We start from the raw sequence: 21373 nt of genomic DNA, 5'->3' as shown, positions 1-21373 counted from the left end.
AGATAACAGAATAGATTAGAAACTAGAATCCAACAATATGCTGTTTATAAGAAAGGCAATTGAAATAGAGAGACATACACAGAGTTAAAATAAAGGACTAGAACAGAATCTAGTATGCATTAGCTGATGTGGATAAGGCAAGGGTAGGAATCATGACCTCTGTAAAAGCTAAAGCAAAAATAAACCAAATTAAAAGGGACAAGCAGAGAAATTGCAACTTGTTAAAATTAATAATGCATAATAAAACATCAGTACTAAATATTTATGCAGCCAATGGCATATATCCAAATTCTTAAAGGAAAAATATGTGAGTTACAGAAGGACATAGATAATAAAACAAGACTAGTTGAGGATTTCAACTTTCCCCTCTCTTTGCTACATAAAACAAATAATAAAGAAGTCAAGGTAATTAATAGAATATTAGAAAAGTTAGATATTCAAGAACTCTGAAGAAATCTGCCTGACAATAGGAAGAAATATACCTTTTACAAAAACTGAGCATGTATTGGGGAATACAAATTTCACAACTAAATGCAGAAAAGCAAGAGATAGTAAATGCACCATTTTCAGAGCACAAGGCAATAAAATATATTAAACAAAAGACTGCAACCATAGATTAAAACCTAATTGTAAACTAAATAATCTCATCTTCAGTGAGTGGATCAAAGAAAACATATAAATAATTCATTAAAAAGAATTTTTATCAGTGAGATAAAATTCCAAAGCTTATAGTATGTAACCAAAAAAGTATTAAGAAGAAAATTCATGTTTTGTGGATCAATAAAATAGAGAAAGAACAATGAATTGGGCTTGCAAATGAAAAAATAGAAAAAATTAAAAATTTTCCTTTAAACACCAAAATGAAAATTCTGCAAGTCAAAGGAGAGATTAAAGTTAATAAAAAAAAAACTTAAGAATCAAACTACGAGCTTGTATGCTGTGTCTTTGTGTTTTTTGTCTGTGTGTGTGTGTGTGTGTGTGTGTGTGTGTGTGTATGTGTGTGTGTGTGTGTGTGTGTGTGTTTGTGTGTTTGGGGAGGGGGGACAGCAAAAGCCATTGCTAAATTTTATTAGAAAAAAAAAGAAAAGCAAATTACCAATATAAAAACCAAAAAAAGAAGCGTGTACTGTCAATTATTCGGAGTTATTATACTCATAACTGTAATGAAAACCTAACAATCTCAATCTAAGTTTATATTTACAAAAATATAAAGGATCCAAATTAACAGAAGGAAAAAATAGAATATGCAAATGACCCTACCATAGATAAAGAAATTGAACACAACTTGAATGACTGCCTAAGGAAATATGTCTAGGGTTAGGTTGATTTACAAATGAATTCTGCAAAACATTAAAGGAATAATTAATCCCAATGCTATGTAATAATTTGAAAAAATTTAGATAAAGGAGTCCTACCAAACTCCTTTTATGAAACAGGAGCATGAAGAGAAAGAATACTATAAGCTCATTTCTTAATTGAATATGCAAAAAGATGAAAATAATATTAGCAAAGAGATTATAACAATTATCACAAAGACCATATAATATGATCTGATGGAATTTATGCAAGGAAAGCAGGGTTGATTCAATATTAGGAAAACTATCATTATAATTGACCAGTTCAATTAAAAAAATAACAAAAAAACCATATGATTATTTCAATAAATTTAAAAAATCCATTGACAATATACATTATCTATTCCTTCTAAAACTACTAGAAAGAATAGCAATAAATGGAACATTTCTTAAAATAATAAATTAAATACAATTATATCTATCTAAAGCTAAGAGCAAGCATTATGACTAATAGTGATAAATTTGAAGCCTCTCAAAAGGAATAAGAATAAGAAGCAAGGATTTCCTTTCTCATAGCTGTTTTTCCCATTCTGTACTAGAAAATATAGATATAATAGTAAAAGATGAACTGAAGGAATAAAAGTAGACAATGAGAAAACCAAACTATTAATCTTTGAAAATGACATAAAGGTATACTTAGAGAAACCTTCAAAATAAAACATCACATTGATAAAACGAAAAGAAAGAAAACTAGTTTAAACAATTAAGAACTGCAGTAAAGTTGCAGGATATAAAATAAATCCACATCAATCAACAGTATTTTTATGAATTACCAATATATAATTCCATATAGTATAGATAGATGGATAGATAGATAGATAGAAGGATATATTTATATATGTTAAAACACTATCAAGAGAAAGAAAGAAAAAATTCATTACAAGTATCTGCTAACAATATAACATTCTTGGGAGTCTACCTGCCAAGATAAAATCAGAAACTACGTGAACACAATTCAAAAATACTTTTGCTCACAGATAAAGGCTGATCTAAAACAACCAGAGAAATATTAGGTGTTCCTGGATAGTCCAAACCAATATAATAAAAATGATAATTTTGCCTATTAATTTACTTTTTCACTTCCCTATCAATGAAAGTAGAATTATTTGATAGAAGTAGGAAAAACAGCAACAAAATTCATTAGAAAGACAGTCAGGAGTATCAAGAGAATCAATGAAAAAAAAATGTTAAAGAAGATGAGCTTCTAGAGCTCTAGATTTCAAGCTATGTTATAAAGAAGTTATCAAAACAACATGGTACTTTTTGCCGAAATAGAGTGGTAGCAGCAGAACAGATTAGATAAACAATGTACAATAGTAAATGACCCTTGTGATCTAAGGTTTGATAAATTCAAAGATCCAGCTTTTTAAGTGAAAAAAATTTTATCTGAAACTGGAAAGCAGCTGGGCAGAAATTAGGTATAGACCAACATTTCACACTGTATTCCAACAAAATCAAAATCTGTAGGTGATTGACATAAGGAGAATCTCATAAGTAAAGTACTGCAGTATAGAAAAAATGTACCTGTAAAAAGGTTGAATACAAGAAGAAATTATTATGAACCAAGAGTAGATTATTATTATTATGAACCAAGTAGATGTAAAACAGTTCATTTTTATTATTTGCAATTAAAAAATTTATGCACAAGCAAAACTAGCACAAGTTTTTCTGATAAAGGACTTACTCAAATATATAGAAAACTGAATCAACTTTATAAAATTAAAAGTTAGGAGCAATTAATAAATGATGAAAGGACAAGAAAATGAAGTTTTTAGAAGAAATCAAATTATCAAGTCAACTGAAAAATTGCTCTAAATCATCAGTGATTAGAAAAATACAAATTAAAAGAATTTTGAGATAACACCACAAAACCTATCAGACTGACTAAACCCCAAAGTCTGAGATCATTTGTTCAGAGTTCTGTCCTCTACTGTCTTCCTCATCTCAAATCACTCCAACATCTTCCTCCATTACCTCTTCCTACACTTCAGTTTCACAAAAAATAGAGTACTCTTTTTCTTGCAGCAAACCCCTTGTCCAAATTAAGGATCTGAAAGATTTATTCTCAGTTTGTATTTGTCCAATTGTATTTTACAATGATTTTTTTTTCTTGTTGCAAGGTGTTAATTGACACTTCCAAATTTTCCAATTGATTTTTAAACTCCTTCCTGATTTCTTCAAGGAAGTCTTTCTGTGCTGGAGCACAGGTCATAATCTCCTCAGAGGTTCTAGGTCTCTCTGAGCTAGGATCTTTTCCTTCCAAGAATTTTTCTATGGATCCATCTTTTCTCTGATCTTTTTTCATTTTGCTAAGACCTTGAGTTAGGGAACAGCTGGTTTCACAGAGGTTTGGTGTTGGTATCCCTAGAGGCTTTATTCACTGAGTGCAATTTCTCTGCATGGCCAGTAGGAGGTGCTGGTTGCTTTCTCTGGAGTGTCTGTGACCTTGATTGAGTCTGTCTCCCTTAGTTTGGAGGGAGTGATTGAAGCTGTTGAATACTTTTGTCTTCAATCAATGGTGGGCTCTACCCAGGAGTTAGGTCATTCCTCTCCCTATTGTCAGCTGGGCTGGTTCTTCTGCTCACACACCTGTGCCTGAGGCAGAAGTAGTCTGTAATTGTGTTTGTTCTGGGAAGAGGCCTCAGCCACAATGGAGGTGTGGACTCAGAGTTCCTCAGACCAGAGGAGCCCAGGGATGGTGTCCACAGCTCTCCTGCACCGGAATTCTCCCCCCAGCCCTGTCTGCAAGCTCCAGAGGGTCAGCGCCAACACCAGTGCCTCAGCTCCCTAACTGACTCCAAGCTCCCAAGCTGACCAGGCTCTAGCCCAGCTCATTAAACAGGTCTGGCTTTTGGGCCATCAGGCTCCTAGGGCTCCAACCCCACTGCTAATCAGTCTGATGCTCTGCTCATCCACCCTCTGTGCCTGGACTCACCCAGGGCTGTGGAAGACAAATCCTGAGGTAGATGTTCTTTCTCCTGGCTTTTCTTTCTGGGTTTTCCAGATTAGATTTCTGTTAAGAGGTTTGTTTCATATCATAGATGGGGAAAGGTCAGGTGACTTTACAACTGTGCCTGTCTTCTCTCTACCATCTTGGCAGGAAATCCCCCAGCAAACCCCTTGAACTGTAATCTGGATCCTATAGTACCTTGAAATCTCCAGCAGATTGCCCCCCCCCCATGTTATCCTTAGACTGATATTAAAATTTTCTCTTCCTGCTCCTGGGATTTTTTTTTTTTTTGCTTTATTGTTTGTTTTGTTTCATCCTTTTTCAGGGAAATATGAGGTAAAGTCCTTTTGCCAGAGAGGAGAAAGAGGGAGTTATGGGAGTCTTGAAGAGGAATGAGAAGGATTACAATAATCTGTGGTAAGTGGGAGAGTCAGGGTGTTGTAAACAAAACTGGTTACAGTGAAGACCCAATTAAAATTAGTAACATATATTTGTAATGGCCTTGCCAAAATAGATTTGTGATGAAAGCAACCCAAGACTCATTCATCACATTTTTATAACTTCACAGGTTTACCTGGAAACTTGTGATCCACTGGCATATCTTTTGAGACCCAAGATCATTTCAGTCCCATGATGATTTGAGAAAAGACTTTTAATGTAACATATCCAAATAGGTCATGAATTAAATCATGTTTTCCTAAAGATAAACTTCGTTCTTTGGAAAAGCTTATATATGTATAAATTATGAGCAGACAGATTTCAGAAATTCTGTATAGATGAAAATGAACTGATATTGAGTGAAGTGAGCAGAATGAGAACATTGTGTGATGCCTGTAATTGGCTTAGCTCTTCTCAGCAATACAATGATCCAAGATAATTCCAAAAGACTCATGACAGAAAATTCTATCCACATTCAGAGAAAGAATTACAACATCTGAATGCAAACACTATTTTCATTTTTGTTTTATTTTTCATGGTTTTTCCCTTTTGTTCTGTTCCTTTTTTTTACAACATGACTAATGTGGAAAAATGTTTAACATAATTGCACATGTATAAACTATATCAGGTTGTTTACCATATTGAGGATAGGGCACTGGAGGAAGGAATGAAAGTTTGGAACTCAAAATCTTATAAAAATGAATGTTGAAAAATACTTTTACTTGTAATTGGAGAAAAATAGTTTTGTGTGTGTGTGTGTGTGTGTGTGTGTGTGTGAGAGAGAGAGAGAGAGAGAGAGAGAGAGAGAGAAAGAGACAGACAGACAGACAGACAGAGACAGAGAGGCAGAAAGACAGAGAACAAGAGAATACAGTGGGTTTAAATCCTTAAATCCTACCTTTGAATTTTACTGTCTGTATGACCTTGAACAAATTACATCCCTGACTTCCATTTTTCTCATTTATACAAGGAAATGGTTGGATTAGATTTCTCTTTCATTTTTATGTTTGTTTTGTATTTAGATGATGCTGTGTGTCCTTCATTCTCAAAGAAAACCATGACATATAGGAGTTCCCCCACATGAACGTGAATTAGATTTGAGTGAGGAAAAGCTGTGTTAAGTCAACAACCTTATGTTCTCCTCCTGAATCTTCTGGATCCAGGACCAGATATGAATCGGGTCAAGTGGACACGGGTTAGATGTACTTATATTGCATATGTAATACAATAAACTTTTCGAATGAAGGAATTGTTTATTTTTATCTTTGTGTCACTGGTACCTAGGACAGAGCCTGATGCATAGTAGGTAATTTATGTATGCCTGCTTGCTTGCTACATTGATTTATTGAGTCCTCAAAGGGGACAACCTATGCCTTGGAAATACTGGCTGATTACAAAATACTTTGCAAAAAAAGCCTCAGGTAATTAGGTAATTCACATTATGGAGATGCTCCCTTCAGATCTTCTTGTAATATTCTCTTGCTTATAACCTTCAGTTTTAAAATTCTTCCTAAAGCCTTATAGAATGATATGACCCCTAGTAATGATTTCCCATAAATATAATATTATTCAAAAACCTCAGTCACTTGGAAAACATTGTGAAAAAGCTTTCTGCAATATATGTTTAGTACTAGATTTTAAATGTGACATAAGGCATTTTACATCTTCATAAGGCATTTTGCATCTGTGACTTCACTTCCAATCAGGAGCTGAATGTCAGACTCTTGTTGTGGGACACTGGGAAGCTAGGAATTCATGCAGCCTGCAACTATTGCAGAAATCAACAGTGAGCAGCTAAGTCTTCTCTGACTGTGATGGGACACACTGGACAATGGGAAGGAGGGTACAAGAGGAAAATATAAGTGTTTCCTAAGTGGTAAAGGCAATTGTAGCTAGATTATCATCAAGGGATTTGAAGAGGTATGGTACAAGAAAGCCAAAGGAAGTCAGACAGAAAGAAATTTGGATTCAAATTCCAGTGAGCATATCATTTTCCCTTTTCTTTAATTTCCTCTCCTGTGAATGAGATCTGGCTAAATGCACCTTTCTATACTAATAACAGTAATAAGTTACCATTTATATGGTGAGCATTTCAACATCTACAAAGGGTTTTAGAGTTAGCATCTCATTTGATCCTCACAATAATTCTGTGATAATAGGAGCTATCATTATCTCCATTTATGTTTGAGGAAACAGACTTGAAAGAGTCACATGTGTGACCCAATGTCACACAACTAGAGGTGATATTCAAACTTCTGTCTTCCTGGTTCCTGGTTTAGTATACTATCATCTACACCACACTGCACCTGAGCCTTGGTGGCAGAACAAAAGTCAGTCACTGAGAAAAGACAAGTAAGGGTTACATTGAAAACTGAAAGGTGTCTGGAGCAGAAGTACAGTGAATAGGAAGAATGGGTCACATCTTAGGCAAAATGCAGAGTAGAAAAGCTGAGCAGCTAGTTCTTTATAATAGTGTGCTAACCTATTCTGATGAGCACTAGACTAAGGGACCTGGATTCAAGCCTCTTTGTAAAAGAAGCATGGAGATGTCACTGGAGCGATGAACCTAGAAATGACATTAGAGGTTTTTTTGGTTTGTTGTTTTCGTTGTTGTTACTTTTGGAGTCAATGGAGTTTATATTCTTGCCCAATATCATACATCTAGTATCAAGTGTTGGAGACCAGAACTGAACTCAGATGCTCCTGATGACAAGGCTAGTGTTCTAACTACCACATCACCTAGATGCCCCAAAGATTAGAGTATGAATTTATCTTCAGATACTCTGGGAAAATCTCTATTTATATCAGTTTCCTCATCTGTAAAATGAGCATAATGATAGCCCCCACCTTTTAGGGTCATTGTGAGAATCCAATGAGATACTCTTTGTAAGGGGCTTAATAAAGTATCTGGCACATAGTAGATATTAAATAAATACTAGCTGGTATTATTGTTGCTATTACTATTATACTTATTAGCAACATGGAATTGTTATGAGCATAAAATATTCTAAAGGGTTTTGCAAATTTAAAATAGCACACAAATACTATTATTTAAATTTTAAAGGTTTTTTTGAATGAGTTTAATATTTACAACTTTTCAGTCATGAAATCATAGACTTATCACTTTATCTTTGATGATCCATTTGCCATGTATAAAATGAGGCTAATATCACTTTCAGTCTTCTCTCAACAGAATTGTTATGAGGAAAATTATTATGTTAGGAGAAGTTTAATTATTATTATATTATTTCCATTATAATCTTAATAAAAACATTACCTTTTAAACCTTTAAATATTTAATTTTAATTATATAATTTGTCTTTAATCCTGCAGCATATTCAAACCTACATAAGGATACTAAGAGTTATAATCTAATTTATCTATTTAGGAGATAGCATTGTCTTGAAAAGAACACTTATCTGCAGACAAAACTCCTGATTCAAATCTTTCTGCCACAGCTTAACTACCCAGACCTTGGGCAATTTCTTTCCCTTACCTGGACTTCAGTTTCTGTATCTGAAAAATGAGGAGGTTGATCCAGTTGTGTGCTGGAGCCAGCTCTAATCCAAAAGAAAGCCGGTTATTAAATTTACACCTTGAAAATGAGCAAATGGTACAAATCAGGATTCAATTTATTATTTTGTTGATTCTTTAAAATGAATGGGAACATATTAACAATATGGATTAAATTTAAAGAGAGACAGGTACATTCCTCCCGCTGCACCTCCAAGCGTCAGTTGTTGAAAATATACTAGTACATCCTTTGTACTAAATTTTCTATAAGACTCCTTCCAGGCTCCAGAATCCCTTTAAATAGTCCTCATGACTAACCTATCATTTCTGGCTACAGCAACACAGTGACACTGTCTTAATTTAGGGTGTATTCGTCTGTGAGTTCAGCTGGCATTTCAGCCTGCCATGTTTTCCCAACTTAATTTAATATTGCTATTGGCAAATGGATCACTCTCAGAGTCATCAATCCTGCTAGCTTTTATATCTAGTGAGCTAGAAACTTTCATCAGATTTTTGTCTCCATTTCCTGAACTGCCTTTAATAGATTTCTGTCTGGAATCGAAAGGTTGGCTGAATACTAGTCTTGCAGAAAGTTTTGTGGGTTAATTAAGATGATCATTAACTGTTCATCTTAACTACATGATCTGCAGACAGAGAATTCCTTTCAATCAGATACCCTTGCTTTAGCAGTACTAACTATGTGTCCTGAATGTTTAAAGTGGCAGTCTGGGTGAGATTCACATTGAATATTGGGAAATCTCAATACAACAAATCTGGAATTCTCCTCCCAGATGGGCTGTCCTTAATGTCTGTATTTTGAGTCCTTTTTAGGCTATCATCAGATAAATTTTTGTTAAAACTGTGCCAAACAATCATGCCCCTTTTCTAATTACTTCATTATGTGCTCTGTTGGTGATTTTTTTTTCCTGTAAATCATAGCAATATATTTTTTAAATTATTTCTTTTCCTTTTTAGCATTGGGGAACTTACAACTGAAAAAGAAGCTCTGGGATCTGGAAGCTAGATTCAATAAAGACTTTAGTTTAAATTAACTACATAAACCTGAATGTTGCCCCAATTCTTTGTGCCTCAGTTCCCTCCATTGCCACCAAAAAGAGAGGTGTTCTTGAGCTACTCACCTCACAGAAGAGAAAAATGCTTTTGGATGCCTCAATGGGACCAGTTATTATTATCATAGATATGATTGACTCATGATAGTACATTTACTTTGTAATGAAAACACATCTAGTGTGTCCTATTCTGGAACTGCAGTGGCATTTAATGATGTGAACAATTGCATTATGCCACAATTTTACAATATGGATAGAACCCAGGCCTTGAAATTAGAGTTACATAGGTCCATATCAGGTCTCTGAAAATGGATATTCACAAAAAATGAATGAATGAATGAATGAAATGGGAAAGATAGTTTTCTCACCTATAAAGTGAAGATTTAGGACAAGGTTTTCTCTGACATTCTTTCAAATCTTTTGAGTTAGACTTTCCTCTATTGCTCTTTGAGCAAATTCTATATTTCCACTTATATTATTGAGACCAGATCTCTTTAGAGGGAACTAGACAAATGAACTCTGCTTGTTTTATGTTTTGTACTATTTGATCCAGAAATAGGAGACTAGACAGAAGGAGAATTCTACCAGCTGCACTCATGGGAAAGACTAAAAATGTATTCATAGATATGTAGAAGGTTAGAGTTAGAATCTTAAGGTTACCATTTGGGCAAATATCCTTTGGGGGAAGTATACCATTCTACATGTCCCCTAAAGAACAACACACTAAGAATCAGAACTCCTAAGGTCAAGTGTCAGTTCTATTACCAACTGGTGTGATCTTGCGATTCTATGTTCTAAAGTCCCTTTTATAGACTAAAGACCTCAAATCAATACAAATTCCTGAATTGCCTTTAATAGATTTCAGAGCACCAGTGATTAAAAAATACTATACACCTCCTTGAAGAGAAATGATGTAAGTCTATATGCGGAAAGAGATGAACACTTTTGAACATTGCCAATATGGGAATGCTTCGGATTGATTTTATCTCTCTCTCTCTCTCTCTCTCTCTCTCTCTCTCTCTCTCTCTGCCAGAAAAGTTTAAAAAATGTTTCATTTTTTATTCATTCTCCAGCTTTCCCTTTCCCACTATCATAGGAAAATAAATAGACAAATTAAGCAAGAGAGAGAGGGGCATAGGAGACAGGAATGAACTAAAAAAGGAAAAGGGTTTTTTAAGATTAATTTTAAAAAATTAAAATCCTTTCTAGAGTTCTCATTTCCAGTACTAATAATTTATTCCCTAACATGTTATATTCAATGATTCTGGCTTTAGGATTTCAAATGAACCTAAGAGAAAAGAGCTAAGATATTTTCCAGTTCTACATGAACACCTCAACTGACAAGGAAAATTAGATTGAAGAATAAGAATTACTTTTTTCAAGTCAAGTGGCAGAACCTGTATACAGGTTTCATAACTCCCAAGTTTGGAGCTCTTTATAAAAGGAAGAAAGGAAACACATGTTTGCCAAATAGCTACTATAAATCAGTTGCTCTATGTATTTTACAAGTATTGTCTCATTATATCCTCAAAATAACCCTGAGATGTAGGTAGAAGGATTACAATTATTATAATTATCATTATTGCCATTATTATTATTATTATTATTATTATTATTATTATTATTATTATTTTGTTTTTTGTGGGGTAATGAGGTTAAGTGACTTCCCCAGGGTCACACAAGTCCTCCTATCCCTGTAGATAAAATTTTCTGTTTTACAATTGAGTAAACTGAGATAGGAAGAAATTAAGTGAATTGCTCAGAGTCACACACAGTATATGTCTGAGCTTGGATTTGAATTCACCTCTTTCTAACTCTGGTGTCAGCAATCTCTTCATTGTGTCAATTGTTGTTTCTCCATTCTCCCCATTTCATTGATCTCAACTGTAACCTGTCCCAAAAGCCTATTTCCCAGTTATGATGAATTGAGAAGATCATTTCCAGTTCCTGTATCCACAGAGACATTGAGAATTTAGGGGCTCTGGATTTGATTAAACTCTTGAAAGTCATTGAGCACCTGGAGTTGAATTTTCTTTTAGACTATTTGTCATTGGACAGTAACTGAGCTTCAATGGAACCCTCTAAGGAGCTCAACGGACCTGAGAGCTTGGGATGGATTTTATCCAGATGATGTTTTTAACTTAGGAATGTAGTTAGTAATTATAAACTATCATAGTGTAATGGGTGATTTCCTCCAACCTAACCTACTAGTCACATATGAACATCACTGCCAGTGAAGATGATGCTTTCAGTAGTGACACCAAAAGTGACAATGCCTCTTTGATTGAGATACAGAATCTATCTATCTATCTATCTATCTATCTATCTATCTATCTATCTATCTATCTATTTATCTGTATAGGCAAACAAGATGAGCAATTTACCTGAATGACTTGCTTCTAACTACAATCTTCATGTACAGAATTGAAAGTCTCTTACCACCATCAGATTCCTTTGGATTAAGAACAGTTAAAATTCATCTGCTTTTGAATTCTCCAAGAAAACTTGTTTAGCCAATTTCACTCCCCCCCTTTCTTCCATTCCAAGAATTTCAGATCTCAGGATATAGGCAATTTTCTGAATGGACTAGCATTTATTAGGTCTTGCTAAGTTCCAAGAATTTAAAGAAGAAAAAAATATCCCTTCCCCTCAAAGAGTACACATTCTTATCTGGGAGACAGTGTAGGAATAAATACAGGCATCCAAGATATATACAGTACAAATGGAAAATAACCACAGCATGCCCCTTGATTGATTCTGTAATTCAATCAAAGAGGCATTCTCCATTGGGGGGGGGGATGGTATCAAGAGGTGTAGAGCATCTTGTTAATTGAGTTGGGAGGGCAGTAACTAAACCCCTTACATAAGTAACTTTTGTTAACTGATTTGTAGAATTGTGCATTCTTGCCCTCATTGATTTTTTTCCTTTCAACTCCTCCAGAGTGTCAGCCACTCAATTTATGCCTTCTGCTGTAATTCTGTTCTATTGTCCTAATGTGGTCTAAAGTTTCAATTGCTTTCTGCTGTTAACTTTTGCATGGATGGTAGAGACTGTGATACAAAATGTTTTCCCAAAGAACTGAAAAGAGGACTAAATTGAAGATCAGAGCTCAGTAATGACATATGGATCAATTATACTGTTTCAGAGCTTGAAGAGACCTCAAAAGGCATCCAGTCCAATTTGTTTCTAAGAAGAATTCCTTTCTTAAAAATAATTGACAGAGAATATTGTAAGTTTACCAACCTCTTTGTTATTGTTGTGCAATAGGTTTTGTTTGTTTGGTTTTGTCTGTTTTTTTTTTTTTTTACCCTCTTTAGGTTTTCTTGGCAGGTGTACTGAGTAGCTGCCATTTCCTTGTTCAGTTCAATTGAAAGATGAGGAAATTGAGGTAAACAGATTAAGGGGATTGCCCAAGATCATAAAGCAAATAAGTGTCTGAGATCAGATTTGGACTCAAGAAGATTTTTCTTCCTGTCTCCAAGCTCAAGTGCCCTATCCATTAAACCACCTAACTTTCCACTTTATATAGCTGGAATTGGGATCCTCAAATCTAAGTACTAAATTGTCCATATTACAAAGGTGGAAAATGATTTTAAGAGTGATCAAATAATTTGACTGCAATTAACTCACTACTGTCAGCTATCTTTTGATTCCAAACAGAATATTTATTACATTGTGACTTCCTCTCCAGCAAACTGTTAACCCCACTTCTCATTGAATATATCCAATAATGGGAAACTCCCTATTTCCCAAGGCTGTTCATTGATCTTTTAGATAATTCCAATGACTAAGAGTTCATCTCTGATCTTAGATATTACAATGAAGAGGAGAAGGAGTTAAACACAATTGTGTTTCTTTGAGGTTCATTTGCCCCTTGATTAGGACAAAATGACAAAAAGAAATGGCAGATGGAAGGAATGACTTCTTTCCATCTCTGTTTTATGAATCAATTAGAAGGAGAAGAAAAGAATTTGGTTTCTGTAGCATAGGGGTAGATAATAGGTGTTTAATAAAAACTTGAGATTCAATGGATTGATAATTCATTTTGTGAATATCTTTGCTATTGTTTAGCTATGTTTTCTCTGAGAAAGTCCCTTGACTTAGAGAAGGTATCACTGCCCTAACTTTGTATTATATGAGACACAAATCTGTGAAGTCAGCTGTGGGAATGAATGTAGACAGATTTGCATTTCTCACATCAAAATGATATCTAAATAAAGCCTTTTTTATGGTTGCATGCCTCAGTGGATTATCCAATTCAAAGCAGTATATGAATTGTTTATAAACCAGTACAATACCTCAAAAACTCAAAAGGAAAAATAGAAGGGCTTTTGCCAATACATTTCCCTCCTTCATATTCTTCAGTAACAACTATTATTCTCAGACCTGTCATTAAAAAAAAAAAAAAACTTTTGGGAAACATTACAGTCTTCATGCTCAAGAAGGCATAAGGTCAGTGGAATCTATTTTTATAGGTCAGCAACAAATTTTTCCCAGAGTTTCCCAAGCTGTGCACAATTGACCCTAGGTTAATTCACCTAACAGGCCAGAGCAAGGAATCAAAAACCACACACTGCCAGGCCGTTGAATTTAAGGACCATCGGCTCAACGTGGGTTAGCAGTACTACACACTTGTTATAACAGTTGATATGATCTCAGGTGGTGTTGAGAGTAGTGTAGAGTCCAAAATGAAAGCCACTGGAGTCTCACTGTCCTGGATCCTGGTGTCTTCATTAGGAACAGAGATAAAACCTGAAGCTCAATTGATCTAATCATAGGGTATGTTGACGCTATAGCTTGCAACTATTCAATCATCCAAGGATACAAATTGACTGGGTACCATCTCACTAGCATCTCCGGCCCATGCTTTGATCTGATTTGTGGTAATTAAGCTGTAGCCTAGGTATCTTTTTCTAACAGAGGTTCTTAACTTGGAGTCTGTTATCTTTTTTTGTTTTGTTTTTGTTTTGTTTTCATATTCTGATAGCTGTATTTCAATATAATTGGCTAATAATGGAAGTTATTTTATTTCATGCAATTTTTCCAAATAAGTCAAGTCAATAAGTGCCTACTATGTATTACATTTAAACACATTTTTTTCTATGAATGGATGTATAGACTTTGCTAGACAGACAAATATACATACATCCATAAAACCAACCCCTGGTTTAGAATATAGACTGTTTTAAACTGTTATTTGGCCACTGGGAAGTTTTATATTGAAGCAAGCAAAGAGAGATGTAATCTTTTATATATGCACACAATTTAGGATAAGCAAATTCCAGATACTTTTGAATACACCAATCATGAGTGCTTCAGATAAGGATAAAAATAGTGTTTGCTAGAACTCTTTTGCTTTTAAGGGCTGCCCTCATGGATATTCATCAATCACATTAGTTATCTCTAATTACTTGGCCTTCTTCCTCTCCAAGGGGAAGATATTCAGCCTAACCAGCTTGAGTTACCTATTCAGGGTACAGAACCCTGGACTCAAAGCCAATCCAATCCTATACAGTCAACATTTAGTAAACACAATGTGCCAGAAACTGTTCTGTGTATACAATTAACAAAAAGAAAGACAGTCCCTTCCCTCAAAATGTTTGCAGTCTAAAAGCAGAGACAAAACACAAAAGATAAAAGGAAAGTGGAATTGGAGATTGTGGGAAATCAAGGGGTAGTTGGTATATGATCACCTTATTCCTAGGAAGTGAAACTAGGAAGTGAAGCAGATGCAAAGTGCAATGATCACAGAATATCAGCCTGGAATATCAGATCTGGAATATCAGCTTCAAACCCAGTGTCAGACATTTACAAACTTAGTGACCTGGACCAAGTCTTTTAAGCCTTTTCTGTCTCAGTTTCCCCATCTACAAAATGAGGATGATAATAATAGCACATTTCCCCCCAGGGTTTTGGCATTGATTTGATGATTTAATAATATTTGAAAAGCACATTGCAAATGTTTAGATGCCATATAAACTCAAGTTGTTATTTTGGTTGGATTCTGGGTAAGTCATTTTGCTGCTCTTTGCCTCAGTTTCATCATTTGTAAAATTATTGGTATGCTTTTGGAAAGGAATTGATACTTTGTTCCCAGTTTTTGTTTACCAGATCAACATTTACTGTTTGTGAGACCAAAATCGAGTTTCTTAAACTTAGAGTCCCAGTTTCTTCATCTGCAAAAATGGAGAAAATTAGACACATCATCTTTGTCTCAGGATCATATGGGAAAAAAGCTTTGCAGTATAATAACAACAGCATTTATAGAGTTTTTAGCTTTTCAAAGCACTTCATATATGTTTATCTCATTTGTCTTCACAATAATCCTTTTACAGTTATGGAAACTAAGTCTGAGCAAAGTTAAGTGACTTGCCCAGAGTTACCAGCAAGATTCTAAGGGAAAATATGAACTGAGTCTTAATAGACTATAAATTCAATGTGCTACCTATAGAAATAGAGCATTAAAATTCATCTTTCTATTTGAAGAGTATAAATGTGTCAAGTTACTTTAAAAGGGAAGCCCTTTTATGCTTTTGGTCACTTTAATTGATTGATTTAATATGCATGGACAACTAGCTTGATGTATTTTCTGCTTATGTCAAATTCTATGGAAAATAGCTACTTGGGAAACTTCTATAAAAAGTAGCTTTTCATCAAATGAATAAGAAGGTAAGTGCTCACAAGTTGTCATAACTCTAGTGAGAAATTGCATCTGGGAAAAGATTATACATGTTTCAGTGTCTTTTTGAATCCCTGGAGTGAAAGCTGATGTCAAATAAAATTTTTGGAAGATGATTCTAACAAAGCTGCTCAGGGCCAAAGTTTGAGGAAAGACAGGAATGAGACCAAGACTGGGGTAAAGAAAGGAATGAGTGCTTCAAGGACATTCCCCCCACAGCAAAGTGATGAAGTATATAGAGTTAGAAACACATGAATTCGAGTTTATTCTTAGACACTGGCTAGCAGTGTAATACTGGGCAAGCCATTTATCTGCTCTTTGCCTCAGTTTCATCATTTGTAAAATGATGGTAATAATAAAATCTACTTATCAGGATTATAGAGGAATTCAAATGAAATCATAATTGTAAAGAATTTAGCACAATGTTCCATGTGTAAGTACAATATTAATGTGAAATATTATTATTTGTTTCATCTTTCCTACTAGATTTTTTAAATTGACATTGGAAATTTTGATTCTAGGTCAGATCTTTGAATCTCATTCTCACTCACCCCCTAATATTCAGTTAACTCTCAAATCTTTTCATCTCTTTCTTCACATCTTTTATAATTTCTAATTCTTTTTAGCTCATCAAATCTCATTATGTAAAGATAGTAAGATTTCTTCCCTTCCTCTTTTATTCCTAGTATAATCTTGATTATTTATTAATATAATTTCTTAGTATTTTCTGTTATTCTTTGGTTTAATTTTGTTATAATCTTAAGGTCATTGATTCTTAAATAAGTTCTTAACCGATTTTCTAGATCTTTTAAAAATATATAATTTATATTTTCATTTTAAGCATTTTATTTGCCAATCTTTTAATTTTGCCTTAAAATTTCTTCTTTTTTTTCCCACAAGTGTATTATTTTCTATTTGACCTATTTTAATTCTCAGGTACCTTTTTCTTGGATTATAGTTGTTTAAGACAGGGAAGCACAGAATGCCTTATTCAATAAACATAAAAACAATTAAGCTATATTATAAAATATAAAAATCATAATTACAGACAATCTGAACAAGCCACAGTTTTCCGATACTTGTTCTAAGTTACTGATTCTCCTTGTCCTAGCTCTCTTTTAATTAAAAACATTTTTATTTCTTGCCTCATTTTATTCAGAACTATAACAGTCTTTGGGGACAAGCCATGTTTCCCTTCTTTTAAGCTTAACATGGATTTGTTATAGAATTACTCTCATCTGCATTTACTTATTGACTTTTTTCAATTCAAGGTATTTCTTTACTGGATTCACATTTTTTTCATATCTTCACTCTTAATTTCTGGATAGAAACTTTCTTCTTGGGTCAAATTCTTATCCCTCACTCATTTTCACATCTTGGGTTGGGTTCATAGTCCCTCTCTGGGTCTGGATATGATAGTTAGGTCTAGGCCTTCACCCTCTGTCATTAATCTTTCATTTTAGGCTCTGTCTCTTCGTAAGTAGATGTAGCTTTTGTCCTAGGTCCCTTCTGTTTGTTTCTCTTTCTCTTTGAACAGTCTTAAAGCTAGAGTTGACTCCATCTTTGCTATTACCCTGGCAGAACCCAATCAGGTTATGCACTTGTAAGACCCCCAAGTGCTCTGTTTCCCATATGGCTTCCTTGCTGATTTTTTTCTTGCTAGAGCTCCTGGTTGGAACTGCTTCTACATTTTCTCTTTGATTTTCTTTCATTTTCACTATTACTTCTGATGCATTTTTATAACCTTACATCAAAGTATTTATGTGCAATCTGGGATCTTCTAGCTCTTATCATACAGTCATCTTGTTCAAGAAACAAAAACCCCTTTAATTCTCTATGCTCACAAAGCTAAAGAGTTTGAGTTCTCCTCACTTTTAGACTTGATGATTTCAATAGCCTTCTAATGGAAATTCTTCCCTCAAGCCATACACACAAACACACAAACACACACACACACACACACACACACACAATCCATCTCCCCATTTAATTGCCAAAGTGATTTTCCTAAAGCATTGGTCTGATCATGGATGTCTAGATTCTCATATCTCTCTCAGACTACTTACCATTTTCTCTATATGTATATTGGACCTACTTTTACATGTATATATTGTCTCCCTTTAAAGAATGTCAGGTCTTTGATTGCTTTCTTTATCTTTCTGTTTCTTTTTTTTTTCCTTTTTCTTTAAAAACTCAGCATTTAGCATATTGTATGGCATATTAGAAGCCAATAAATGTTTATTGGTTGAATGGTATCTTTCTGACTTTGGGCAAGATTGAACTTCCACAAGAGAAAGAAGTGAGCCAATAAAAATTTTGAGGACTGAGCAAATTTTTTTGATAAAAATGATTATTTTGGCAATTGAATGAAAGATAATTTAGAGGGATGATGTGGACCTTATTGTACTACTGAAAGAAAAGTGCCAGTGATGTTTGAATTTGATATAGTGATGTTAATTTAACCCCTATTAAAAACTAACTTTGAATTGGATATTGATGGATATAGAAAAATATCTGTAAAAATGGTTCATATTTCTTTAGTACTTGATTTCCCATTATAATTGTATATTTGTAATAGACCCGTGATTTAGGCAGGTCAAAGATTATTATCGGCATTTTATAGATGGGAAAACTTAGGTCCCAGAATGGACAAGTGATTTTTACAAGGCTCCAAAGGAAGGCTCCTTTAACTCTTAATAACATTTAGCTAAGATACAGGTAAATAGACCCTAAATTTTGAAGATTCAAAATCAGCATTAGAAAGTATCTTAGTAACCACACCTAATGTAAACCATCAATTTCACAGATGATTAAAACCCAGATCTGGTATTGTTGCTACTGAAGGAATCTACCTCTCCCGACATCCAGATCAATACTTTCAATCAAGGTGGTGAAATGTATCCTTTCTTATGTCTTTGGTATCAGAAGTCCCTGATTACAAAATTTAAAACAAACCACTAAGGAGAAAAGGGGGTCCAACAGTCTTTCCAGAGATATCAGGTGTTTCATCACCATCCTTTCTAAAACTTATTCACTACCCTCTCCCTCAAAGGAAGAAATATGTGATACTTGAGAGGCAGCTAGGTGGCAGAGTAGATAAAGCACTGGTCCTGCAGTCAACAGGACCTGAGTTCAAATCCAGCCTCAGACACTTAATAATTATCTAGCTGTGTGACCTTAGGAAAGTCACTTAACCCCATTGCCTTAAATAAAAAGAAAAAGACGTGAAACATGGAGGGGCTTAAAAGTCCACATTAAGGATACCAATGTGTTTGCTAAGACCAGGACCTATCTCCCCATCCTGAAGAAGGTCAGAGTTTGAGTTCTACCAGTTTCTGGATAGCTTAGGAACAATTCCACTCAGTCCCCTCCCTCCAAGAAAAGGAAGCTTGAGTTTTCCCCTTTATCAGTCAGTCAACATTTAGCCTGGGTCATAGTCTACTTCACTACCCCACCACCCCAAGATCCCATTCAGTCACTAAACTTTGCCAGTTAATTTTGACTTCTTCAAAAAATTGGGGTTTTGATAGCTATGTACTGTCCCTTTGCTTCTGATTCTAAATCACACCACCATACTTCCTTTTCATTCACTTTGAGCTGACATGCTCCTTCCCTTCCCTTCCCATCTACTTATTACTCAAGTTCCTATCTTAGGACCCCTGTTCCTGACTGGTGAGTTCTCGTCATTTATAGCCCAGACCTACCAGGATACTTCCTGACTATCTTAATGTCATTCCCATAGAGACATTCAACACTCCTCCTTAGGAACTCACTCCTCCCCACTTCCATCTTTGTAACAATCAAACCTATCATCTTGGAAAGAATGGAAGCCAATTAATTTTAAGAGGATTTTAATCATCAATATCCCTCTGACTTTCCTATCTAAAACTTTTTTTTTTATTTGGGTTAGGCATTGGCCAATATGCATGATCTTCAACAATTACAACGTAAACTCCTAGAGGGCACAGATTGTCTGGTTTGTTTAAATCCTGAGAGCTCAGTACAGTATTTCTATGCTTAGTAAGTATAGAGGCCTTAAGAATTATTTAATCATTCATTCATTCATTCATTCATCCATTCATTCATTTATTCATAGTCAGGGGCCTATTAAATTTTCCAATTTTAGACCAAACCAAGTTGCCCCAATTAGATTAGAGATTTTCCTGTATTCTTCTTCATATCAAAATATGCCTAGTATACCCTTCCTCTCCAAAATACTGGTTATAAAAAGATGGATTAATACTAGGAATTTCATGAAGCTTACCTTGATTCTTCCAATTTGAAATAATCTCTCCTTCCTCTGACCACCATACCTATTGTACTTCCCTCCTCTGAAGTTTCTGTGTCCCTAGTTTTATATTAACCATAAGAATGTGTATGCCTTCTTTCTTTCATATTCCGTGTTTCCTTTGTTGTGTAGGTTATAATTTGGTTTTATTGGTTTTGGCCTTAATGGACACCATCTACTTGAAAGTAAATCCATATCAAAATATATATTTGACTTGATCAATTAAATTAGTTTAAGTGGCTATGTAGACTTCCTTTCTTCACCTTCTCTTTAAGTTAGACTTCATCATTATTGTAAAAATTATAGAATTGTTATTTAATTCCCACATTAGATTTTTGACTTGGAAAAGGACATTAATGATTTTCTCCATCAGGGTCTCCAACCTGTGAACTGCTGACTAATGGAGGGAATGTAGAATTATTGTAAGGAGTTCCTGAATCCATACTATAACGTATAAAACAGATCAATTCTATGTCTCAGACAAAATATATTACAAACATTATATTTAATTATTAATTATATCAGAGTATGTAATTATTATACTATTTTATACAGAGAGATCTTTTTCAAATACATGCACATTAGACTGCTCTGATCAATAAACTAACTCCAATTAAAAGCATAACTGGAAATATAATAGATTTTGTCACTTTTTTACAAAACATTTCATGGTAGACAAGGGATCATCATATTCAAAATGTTGCTCAATCATTGATTTAGTCCAATTGCCTTTTTTATTTTTTAATAAGTGGGGGAAGTGAGGTTGAGAGGGAACGTGAAGATCAGAAGCAGATCTGAATCCCAGTCATCTGACTTAAGGTCTTATACTTTTCCATGGTACACTGCAGTATTTGTGGAAAAAAAATTTTCAGAGCAGAAGATCATCTCACTCCAAGGTATTCATTTTAAACAATGGGAGTCAATGTTTCTTTTTTTAAAACAGATGTCCTAGAAAAAGCAACAGGCCAAGAGTCTTAGCTGTGTGACCCTGGTTATCCTACTTTTCTTTTCTCACCATCAAAATAAAGGGGTTGAACTAATGATCACCAAGTTCCCTTCCAGGTTTGACATTATGTGGT

This window comes from Macrotis lagotis, chromosome 1 (assembly GCF_037893015.1).
Source record: "Macrotis lagotis isolate mMagLag1 chromosome 1, bilby.v1.9.chrom.fasta, whole genome shotgun sequence".
NCBI lineage: Eukaryota > Metazoa > Chordata > Mammalia > Peramelemorphia > Peramelidae > Macrotis > Macrotis lagotis.
Note: the sequence above shows the minus strand (reverse complement) of the source record.